This window comes from Entelurus aequoreus, linkage group LG05 (genome assembly GCF_033978785.1).
Source record: "Entelurus aequoreus isolate RoL-2023_Sb linkage group LG05, RoL_Eaeq_v1.1, whole genome shotgun sequence".
In the NCBI taxonomy this organism is placed as follows: Eukaryota; Metazoa; Chordata; class Actinopteri; order Syngnathiformes; family Syngnathidae; genus Entelurus; species Entelurus aequoreus.
The window spans coordinates 85966988-85976306 of NC_084735.1; the positions used below are offsets into that span (position 1 = coordinate 85966988).

Genomic DNA, 9319 nt, shown 5'->3' on the forward strand with positions numbered 1-9319 from the left:
AGAGAGAGTGAGAGAGAGACACAGACTCTGAAAAGAAGGAAAGCAAAAGCCGAGCAATCTTTGGGCAAATAAAACAGTGTTGTACCCAGAAATCCAGGCTCTCGTGGCAGTGTGTGGTGGTCCGAGGAACCCTCTAGAGGGCAACCTCTACAGTCATATTCAAAGTCCTCATGTGTCCAGGGACGTATTTCCGGAGTGTATAAACATAATATGAATTTTAAAAAAAACGAAAGATGTGATGCTAAAAAGTATCGACGTAATCATAGTAGTATCGACTAGATACGTGCCTGTACTTGGTATCATTACAGTGGATGTTAGATGTAGATCCACCAATGGCGTTTGTTGGAGACGTTGAGCTCCACGACGTGCACATGAAGCCTACAGACAAACAGAAGAAGTGTGTAACATTATACAATACAACTGACACACACACACACACACACACACACACACACACACACACACACACACACACACACACACACACACACACACACACACACACACACACACACACACACACACACACACACACACTTGTTCACGCACCAGCATACAAATAGATGCAGCTAATGTAGGATGTGTGTGTGTGTGTGTGTGTGTCACAGTGTAGATGATAGTAACACATCTCGAGCAGCTGATAATGTGAACGCATGCACCTGCTGCCTCGCATCATTCCTCGTACACACACACACACACACACACACACACACACACACACACACACACACACACACACACACACACACACACACACACACACACACACACACACACACACACACACACACACACACACACACACACACACACACACACACACACTTGTTCACGCACCAGCATACAAATAGATGCAGCTGATGTAGGATGTGTGTGTGTGTGTGTGTGTGTGTGTGTGTGTGTGTGTGTGTGTGTGTGTGTGTGTGTGTGTGTGTGTGTGTGTGTGTGTGTGTGTGTGTGTCACAGTGTAGATGATAGTAACACATCTCGAGCAGCTGATAATGTGAACGCATGCACCTGCTGCCTCGCATCATTCCTCGTACACACACACACACACACACACACACACACACACACACACACACACACACACACACACACACACACACACACACACACACACACACACACACACACACACACACACACACACACAGACACACACACACACACACAGTCTTGTATTTGTTACCTTTTTGAGACCTCCGAAAAAGCCTCCCTCTTTAGGACCACCTTTCTCGATATATAAAGATGTGTATTTACAACATTAATAATATATACATACTATGCAAATATAAAAATGGTAAGCTTTTAGTACATTTAGTACATTTTTTTGGGGAATTTTTTGTTTGTAATTGTTTTTTAATCTTCATTATCTACTTCAAGTAATTACAGTATGTCTCTATAGACATATTTTAATTATTTTTTGTAAAATAATTTTGGCCAATGGGGGCGCATTTCAATTTTTTACACACACTTGTTATTATATATGTTGGCCAGAGGGGGAGCACTTTACATTTTTTACAGACACTTGTTATTTCATATGTTGACGAGAGGGGGAACACTTTTAAAAGCGACACACAGTCCATTTGAAAAATCTCTCCTTTTTGGGACCACCTTAATTTTGACAGATTTCACCACCAGGGGGTGCAAATGAGACATTCTCTATTAGATGCAATGCTTTTCCGTATTGGGACCATGTTCACACCTCATATGGAAGCTACTTTTCCTTGTTGATGTCTCAAGAAGGGTAGAAATACAAGAACACACACACACACACACACACACACACACACACACACACACACACACACACACACACACACACACACACACACACACACACACACACACACACACACTCACACACTCACACACTCACACACTCACACACTCACACACTCACACACTCACACACACACACACATACACACACACACACACACACACACACACACACACACACACACACACACACACACACACACACACACACACACACACACACACACACACACAGAGAGAGAGAGAGAGAGAGAGAGAGAGAGAGAGAGAGTCAAACCTGTAATTATTAGGCTGTAGCTCTTCACGCCAGCTTTTTGCGCCACGTACATGTGGAACATTCCAGTCCCTCGTCTTGGTAAAGTCACCTAATTACGACATCTGTGTGAAGTTATCATTGCCAATATTGAAAAAAGCCATTGCCGTTCGTTTGTGCTGTAAACATTTTCGTTTTTTAAGTTATTCTAAAATACATTTTCTGACGAGGGACGTCGAAATCTGGAATTTTGCCCATCGTTCACAATCATTATGAGAGACAGGAACACATGTCTTCTTTTTTTTTTTTTTACAATCTTAAATATTTTAAAAATGCTTTCAAGATGGAAGTCAAAGTCCTCTAAAACAACTTCAAAACCTTCCATCAACGTTTTAAGTATATATATAATGTAGTAACAGACACCTTCATAACAATATGTAATATGTACAATATACACACTGCAAGTATATATATATATAATGTAGTAACAGACACCTTCATAACAATATGTAATATGTACAATATACACAATGCAAGTATTTATATGTATGTATACATATATATATATATATATATATATATATATATATATATATATATATATATATATATATATATATATATATATATATATATATATATATATATATATATATATATATATATATATATATATATATATATATATATATATATAATGTCGTAACAGACACTTTCATAACAATATGTAATATGTACAATATACACACTGCAAGTATTTATATAATGTAGTAACTGACATCCTCATAACAATTGTAATATGCACAATATACACACTGCAAGTATATATATAATGTAGTAACAGACACTTTCATAACAATATGTAATATGTACAATATACACACTGCAAGTATATATATAATGTAGTAACAGACACCTTCATAACAATATGTAATATGTACAATATACACACTGCAAGTATATATAATGTAGTAACAGACACCTTCATAACAATATGTAATATGTACAATATACACACTGCAAGTATATATATAATGTAGTAACAGATACTTTCATAACAATATGTAATATGTACAATATACACACTGCAAGTATATATAATGTAGTAACAGACACCTTCATAACAATATGTAATATGTACAATATACACACTGCAAGTATATATATAATGTAGTAACAGACATCCTCATAACAATATGTAATATGCACAATATACACACTGCAAGTATATATATAATGTAGTAACAGACATCCTCATAACAATATGTAATATGTACAATATACACACTGCAAGTATATATATAATGTAGTAACAGACACTTTCATAACAATATGTAATATGTACAATATACACACTGCAAGTATATATATAATGTAGTAACAGACACTTTCATAACAATATGTAATATGTACAATATACACACTGCAAGTATATATATAATGTAGTAACAGACACCTTCATAACAATATGTAATATGTACAATATACACACTGCAAGTATATATATAATGTAGTAACAGACATCCTCATAACAATATGTAATATGTACAATATTTACCGTATTTTCATTATTTTAATCAATGTTGGCATTTATTTCCGCTTCCATAGCAGCGCACTTCCGACTTCGGGCAACAAATGTGTGTTCTTACTTCCGGAAACAAACGCAGGTGTGTTCTAATCATGGCAGACTTGGTAACAGACAACGACGACGGCTATTTTGGACAAATGAAGATTCACAACTTTATCTTTTCGAAGCTGAACATACAGAGGATGAACTGTTGCTTATAGAAGTGCGCACAAACAGAGGATGACTTTACGATGCAAATGTGCCACTTGGAGTCAAGCTATGTCGCGTTCATTTCGTTGACTAAAAAATGTTTGTCTTCGTCATCGTCAACGACCTATTTCTGACTAAAGTAGGACGATAACAAATCACAACAAATGCACACTGACGAAAACAATGACAAAATTGACAATTTAATCGACGGATAAAAACAAAATGGAAATAATCGACGGAGACGAAATCCAATCATATTTAATGTTGTCTTCAGGCGGGTGGGACAAGTTCGGAATCTATCCAATCCCAGTAGCATGCAGTGGTACATCACAGCAGGGATCCAATCATACTGTAGGGGTGTAACGGTAAACTGTCACCATAATGACCGCGGCAAAACTCCAGACTATTACCCTTCAGAATTAAAATGATCGAAAAACTGACATTGATAACCGCACTTTGATTAGCTCACAGACTGACCGGTGCCGGCTCGCTAGCTCAAATGCTAACATGAAAACAAAAGACATACGTATTTCCTGGTTACAAACAACATACCCCAATCTAAACGTATATAACCGCATGACTATGTGAGCAACCCACCCGAAGTGAAGCATAGTTACAATAGATTACATTCTTTGCGCACTTTTCATTTACGTTGGGTTGAGTTTTTCCTTGCCCTGATGTGGCATCCGAGCCGAGGATGTCGTTGTGGCTTGTGCAGCCCTTTGAGACGCTCGTGATTTAGGGCTATAGAAGTAAACATTGATATATAAGTAAACATTCAGATACATTTTAAAGTGCTACAGTACAAACTAATATTTACAGTACAGGTGAACAGGCTAATTGGGAACAGGTGGGTGCCATGATTGGGTATAAAAGCAGCTTCCGTGAAATGTTCAGTCGTTCACAAGCAAGGACGGGGGCGAAGGTCACCACTTTGTGAACAAATGCCTGAGCAAATTGTTTTAGAACATTTCTCAACCAGCCATTGCAAGGAATTTAGGGATTCCACCATCTACGGTCCGTAACAACCTGGAGAAATCATTGCATGTAAGCAATGATATTACGGACCTTCCATCCCTCAGGCGGCACTGCATCAAAAAGCGACGTTAGTGTGTAAAGGATATCACCACATGGGCTCAGGAACACTGCAGAACTCCACTGTCGTTAACTACAGTTCATTGCTACATCTGTAGGTGCCGGTTAAAACTCTACCATGCAAAGCCGAAAGCCATTTATCAACAACACCCAGAAACGCCGCCGGCTTTGCTGGGCCCGAGCTCATCTAAGATGGACTGATGCAAAGTGGAAAAGTGTTCTGTGGTCCACATTTCAAATTGCAAGTTAAAATTCTACCATGCCAAGCGAAAGCTGTTAGGATAATTGTTTGTAAGTTACATACTTGCCAACCTTGAGACCTCCAATATTGGGAGGTGGGGGGTAGGGGGCGTGGGGCGTGGTTGGGGGCGTGGTTATTTACAGCTAGAATTCACCAACTCGAGTATTTCATATATATATATATATATATATATATATATATATATATATATATTAGGGCTGTCAAAATTATCGCGTTAACGGCGTTAATTAATTTTTGGAATTAATTACGTTAAATTTTTTAACGTAATTAACGCATGCGCAGAATCCCTCCACCCATACTTCCCATAATTCCTCCCGACACTGAACGGAGCAGCAACATGGAGCAAGACGAACAGGTTGGCCCTCTGGAGGGATTTAAGTTTAAGAAGAACAAAGATGGAACAATAAATAAACAGACAGTCATTTGTACGCACTGCAACAGAGAGTTTCAGTTTCACCGAACCTGTTCAAGCCTTAAATACCATCTCAACGCTAAACATGCATTTGTGGGGGCTTCCAGTGCTACACCTGGCTTGCGTCAGACAACCCTGAGTGAACGCAGACCAGTAAGCAAGTCCAACTCGGATAAATTAACTAACACAATTGCCAAATGGGTCGCAAAGGACTGTAGACCGATTTGCATTGTTGAAGATAAGGGCTTCGCTGATGTTTTGAAAGTGGCGTCCCTCGATACATCCTACAAGCCACCATGCAGAGGCACAATAATGAAAAGTATCCACGCACTCTATGAAACAGAAAAGGGGAAAAAAGAGGCGGCTTTAGCTCAAGCGGAATATGTCGCCCTGACAGGAGACCACTGGACGTCAGTGAGTAACACAAATTACTTGGGAGTAACTGCACATTTAATAACTAAAGCATGGGAATTGCAGTCCTTTGCGCTAACTATAATGAAAACGGAAGAACGCCACTTTGCAGAGGCATGTGCAGAACAGTTTCAAACTGTGGCATGCAAGTGGGAAATTGAAAGAAAAGTTACAACCATTGGGACTGACAGTGCACGCAATATGATTGCTGCGGCTCGTATTCTACCATACGAGCATATGCCCTGTATCGCGCACGTCATACAGAGAAGCATCACTGTGAGTCTCGCTGACAGCGGATTTGTTCCTGCATTAGCCAAGTGTCGCAAGATTGTGGGACATTTTAAACACAGCCCGGCAAACTTAACGGAGCTGAATGCAGAGCAGGTGAAACTCGGACAGCAGCAGGAGCCACTGATCCAAGACGTTCCAACGCGGTGGAATTCCACACTTGAAATGGTCAAACGCATCATCCCCAATCAAGCAGCAATAAAAGCAACCCTGGATCAACAGCAGCATAATCTCGTCATGCTGACGCCAGCAGAATGGGATAAACTCCAGAGACTGGAGACCCTTCTAGAGCCCTGCCGGTAAGCCTTCCATCATATAATGTGGAAATTCATTGTAGGCTGAAATTAAATTATTAAACCAAACGTTAATCTACTATTAAATGTAACAACTTGCATTCAAGTAATTTACTTGAGTCTTTCTCCTTCTCTCTCTCTCTCTCTCTCTCTCTCTGTGTGTGTGTGTGTGTGTGTGTGTGTGTGTGTGTGTCTGTGTGTGTCTGTCTCTGTGTGTGTGTGTGTCTGTCTGTGTGTGTCTGTCTGTGTGTGTGTGTGTGTGTGTGTCTGTCTGTCTGTGTCTGTCTGTCTGTGTGTGTGTGTGTGTGTATCTGTCTGTGTGTGTGTGTGTGTGTCTGTCTGTGGCTGTGTGTGTGTGTGTGTATCTGTCTGTCTGTGTGTGTGTGTGTGTGTGTGTGTGTCTGTCTGTCTCTGTGTGTGTGTGTGTGTGTGTGTGTGTGTGTGTGTGTGTGTGTATCTGTCTCTGTGTCTGTGTGTGTGTGTGTGTGTGTGTGTGTGTGTATCTGTCTCTGTGTCTCTCTCTCTGTGTGTGTGTGTGTGTGTGTGTGTGTGTGTGTGTGTATCTGTCTCTGTGTCTCTCTCTCTGTGTGTGTGTGTGTGTGTGTGTGTGTGTCTGTCTGTCTCTGTGTGTGTGTGTGTGTGTGTGTGTGTGTGTGTGTGTATCTGTCTCTGTGTCTGTGTGTGTGTGTGTGTGTGTGTGTATCTGTCTCTGTGTCTCTCTCTGTGTGTGTGTGTGTGTGTGTGTGTGTGTGTGTGTGTGTGTGTGTGTGTGTGTGTGTGTGTGTGTGTGTGTGTGTGTGTGTGTGTGTATCTGTCTCTGTGTCTCTCTCTCTGTGTGTGTGTGTGTGTGTGTGTGTTTTCCACTGCAGGTATGTGACTCAGATCCTGGGTGGGGAGGCCTACGTCTCCTGCTCAGTGGTACTACCTGCCCTCTGCCACTTACACCGTGTAATGGAAACTTCTGATGAGGACCCTGCATACATGATTAGATTTAAGACCAAATTCAAAGACGACCTAGGCTCCCGCCAAGAACACACCAACAATGCATGGCTCAAGATTGCAACCGCACTGGACCCACGTTTTAAGGACTTGAAAAGTGTGCCCAAGGCAGACAGAGAGGAGGTGTGGACCAAACTTGGAGGCCTTCTGCGTGAATCACCTGGAAGACCTTCACACACTACTGAAGATGGGCCACCCAAGAAGAAAATGAACCTTCTTCTACAGCTGGGCTCAGATTCAGAATCAGATGAAGAGGTACAGCCTGACAGAGCCTTACACAGGTACAGAGCAGAGCCCACCATTGAAATGACGGACTGTCCCTTGCAGTGGTGGTCATCTCATGCAGGAGCCCATGACAAGCTGGCTCCGTTGGCTCGGAAATATCTAGCCACTCCTGCATCCTCAGTTCCCTGTGAAAGACTCTTCTCACTTGCCGGTCACATTGTGCAAAAGAAGCGGTCAGCTTTACTCTCAGAAAATGTGGACAAATTGGTTTGCCTCAGTAACTGGCTAAAGGATGAATAGAGAAGCGGGCCACATGTAATTGTGTAGGCCATGTTCTTTTGGTTTGATAAAAAAGAGAAATCTCTTTGTTTTTCCTTTGTTGAAGAGAAATGGCCAAGATGGCTAGTGTGTTACAGAAGGAGACACCATCCTATTTTGTTTTACTATTTCAGTTTCATTTAAATAAGAGACGCCATCCTATTTTGTTTTCCTATTTTGACGAGGAAATGTCATTGTAAAAAACAGGATGTTATTAAAATAAACATGCATACATATGTTAAATGCACATGTCTTCTGTCATTTATCTTTCAATTCCCACAAAAATATACAGTTAATGGCATATTTTGGACATAGTTCGAATGGTGATTAATCATGATTAATTAATTTTTAAGCTGTGATTAATCTGATTAAAAATTTTAATCATTTGACAGCCCTAATATATATATATATATATATATATATATATATATATATATATATATATATATATATATATATATATATATATATATGTAATACTTGACTTTCAGTGAATTCTAGCTATATATATATATATTTATTTTATTTACATAAAATAAATACTTGAATTTCAGTGTTCCGGTGGCTATCCATTAGATGGCAGTATTGTCCTGTTTAACTTCTCTGTTCATGATGAGTATATCATTTCGGCCACCGTGTTCAATGGAGAAGTCTGTTCTACATATTTACAGGCAACATACACCTTCCCCTTCGAACGTCTCCTTGTTGTGTGCGCAGTTGTGCACTCTACTCTCTAAAAGCCCTAGATGTTATGACGTCATTGGGCAGGCAAGCTGTTTATATTGTGGGAAAGCGGACGTGAGAACAGGCTGTCCCCCACTCAGTCTCAGGTCCGCATTGAGCTGGAGGGGGCGTGGCCTCCAGCTCCGGCTGAATACCGGGAGTTTGTCGGGAGAAGGGAGGTTGTCGGGAGAGGCGCTGAATACCGGGATTCTCCCGCTAAAAACGGGAGGGTTGGCAAGTATGGTAAGTTATCACAAAAAAACTTTGTGTTGAAATGAGTTCCAGGCAAAAGGTCAGGGGCTGTCTTTGAGGCCTACCAAGAGTAAGGCTCGTAAAACTCCACTGTGTAAGGGGGAGAGCCACATGATTACCACGTATGGTAATCAACAGAAGGATGTTGTTCTGGCCCAAGGACTTCAAATCGGAGAGAACCAAGGATCTCAAGGTTCAAGGTTCAAGGTTCAACTTTATTGTCCCC

General features: G+C 40.6%; 1 protein-coding gene across 2 annotated transcripts in view; it reads right to left on the bottom strand.

Moving 5' to 3' along the window:
• Nucleotides 1-243: 243 nt before the first annotated feature.
• The window catches only part of LOC133649896 (beta-2 adrenergic receptor-like), a 31773-nt gene continuing 22697 nt past the window's right edge, over nt 244-9319 (bottom strand). For both annotated transcript variants that reach the window (XR_009826167.1, XR_009826166.1), the window contains exons 5-6: nt 2063-2163; nt 244-378 (exon numbers count right to left, since the gene is read on the bottom strand). The gene's annotated coding sequence lies outside the window, so the exon portion shown is untranslated. The remainder of the gene's footprint in view (nt 379-2062; nt 2164-9319) is intronic.